A 2,766-nucleotide genomic window follows, 5' to 3' on the forward strand; every position below is an offset into this window, starting at 1 on the left:
ACTTCATTTGTTATTTTTCATGCATTTACTAATTATTTTGAGCTATAAGACCCTAAAATTGAAAAGCATTTCAAATGAACTCTGAAAAGGTTGAAAGTTGGCATGATATCATCATTTCATCCACATAGTATGTGCAAGAAAGTTGAGAGGGTTACGGCAAAAACTGGATGCACTTCGTGTACAAAACGGACAATCTCTTTCAAAGTATCAGGATTTCATCCGGAAACTCGTCTGTTACAAAGGGATTTCATTTTTTAAACCTTATTTGAACTCCTGACTTTTTGTGTGTTCAAAATGCACCATTCAAAGCCACATCATCATTTTTCAATCCTTTCTGACTTCATTTGTTATTTTTCATGCATTTACTAATTATTTTGAGCTATAAGACCCTAAAATTGAAAAGCATTTCAAATGAACTCTGAAAAGGTTGAAAGTTGGCATGATATCATCATTTCATCTACATAGCATGTGCAAGAAAGTTGAGAGGGTTACGGCAAAAACTGCATGCACTTCGTGTACAAAACGGACAATCTCTTTGGTATCAGCTGGTTGGTGTACGCCCCAAAATCCTAATGCAGCCCTGGCAGACTGTTGCATGCATGGCCCAACAAGATTCCTTCGGTCTCAAAGGAACTTGGGAAAAGTTAACCTTTGGTGCAAGGTTCGTGTCCGCGCACACGAGGCCTTTACGCACAACAGTTATCCCGTCTTTTATGGGATTTGATTTTTTTTTTGTGCGATTGGTCCGTTCACATGCGTCGAGGGGACTTACTATCCCCTCCATTCATACATACAAGTATTTGTAAAGATAACCAAGAAAATATATACGGATGTATATAGACATCTTTTATAGTGTAGATTCACTCATTTTTCTCCGTATATAGTCCCTTATTGAAATCTCTAAAAATAGACTTATACTCCGTAGGCAACATATGTAGTTGTTATTTGTGAGACTGCCCATAGTGGGAGTAACTTCAGTAGTAACATAGAGTAAATCTGAATTTGGTTATGTTGCAATGATTTAATGAGGAGAGAGATGATTTGTGTAACATTGCTAGTTACTCATACTATGGATAACATCACACATACAAAGACAAGATGATTATACAATCTAATAAATAAAGTGTTGCATGACACAACATATGTGACTGCCCACTATAGAGGTACTAACATAGACTAGTAACATATGCATGTTACTAGTCTAAGTTACTCCCCACTATGGGTAATGGGAGTACACATGTCACACACATTTTTTGATATAGCTCAACATTCATACCGAACGGTCATATATTATAGACACTACATGGGAACTACAGTTGAGTGTAAAAGTAAGTTCAAAAATATTTATCAACATATATCATCTACTCCCTCCGTTCCTAAATACAAGACCTTTTAAGGATTCTAATACTGACTACATACGAAGGAAAATGAGTGAATCTATGAAGGAAATATGCCCTAGAGGCAATAATAAAGTTGTTATTTATATTTCCTTATATCATGATAAATGTTTATTATTCATGCTAGAATTGTGTTAACCGGAAACTTAGTACATATGTGAATACATAGACAAAACAGAGTTTCCCTAGTATGCCTCTACTTGACTAACTCGTTAATCAAAGATGGTTATGTTTCCTGACCATAGACATGTGTTGTAATTTGATGAACGGGATCACATCATTAGAGAATGATGTGATGGACAAGACCCATCCGTTAGCTTAGCATAATGATCGTTTAGTTTTATTGCTATTGCTTTCTTCATGACTTATACATGTTCCTCTGACTATGAGATTATGCAACTCCCGAATACCGGAGGAACACCTTGTGTGCTATGAAACGTCACAACGTAACTGGGTGATATAAAGATGCTCTACAGATGTCTCCGAAGGTGTTTGTTGGGTTGGCATAGATCGAGATTAGTATTTGTCACTCCGTGTATCGGAGAGGTATCTCTGGGCCCTCTCAGTAATGCACATCACAATAAGCCTTGCAAGCAATGTGACTAATGAGTTAGTTGCGGGATGATGCATTACGGAACGAGTAGAGACTTGCCGGTAACGAGATTGAACTAGGTATGGTGATACCGACAATCGAATCTCGGGCAAGTAACATACCGATGACAAAGGGAACAACATATGTTGTTATGCAGTTTGACCGATAAAGATCTTCGTAGAATAAGTAGGAGCCAATATGAGCATCCAGGTTCCGCTATTGGTTATTGACCGGAGAAGTGTCTCGGCCATGTCTACATAGTTCTCGAACCCATAGGGTCCGCACGCTTAACGTTTGATGACGATTGGTATTATGAGTTTGTGTGATGTGATGTACCGAAGGTTGTTCGGAGTCCCGGATGAGATCACGGATATGACGAGGAGTCTCGAAATGGTCGAGAGGTAAAGATCGATATATTGGAAGGCTATATTCGGACATCGGAAAGGTTCCGAGTGATTCGGGTATTTTTCGGAGTACCGGAGAGTTACGGGAATTCGCCGGGGGAAGTAGTGGCCCTTAATGGGCTATACGGGAACACTAGTAGAAAAAGGGTCATCTGTCCCGGTTGGTAAGGGCCTTTTGTCCCGGTTGTTGAACCAGGACTAAAGGGTCGTTACTAATGCCCTAACCCTTTAGTCCCGGTTCTTACACGAACCGGCACTGATGGGCCTCCACGTGGCCGGTGCGGCGAGCCCAGGCAGGAGGGCCTTTGGTCCCGGTTGTTGGCATTAACCGGGACCAATAGGCATCCACGCATCAGCATTTCAGGGGCTGGGG

The sequence above is a fragment of the Triticum aestivum genome, chromosome 7D, assembly GCF_018294505.1.
Source record: "Triticum aestivum cultivar Chinese Spring chromosome 7D, IWGSC CS RefSeq v2.1, whole genome shotgun sequence".
Lineage (NCBI taxonomy): Eukaryota > Viridiplantae > Streptophyta > Magnoliopsida > Poales > Poaceae > Triticum > Triticum aestivum.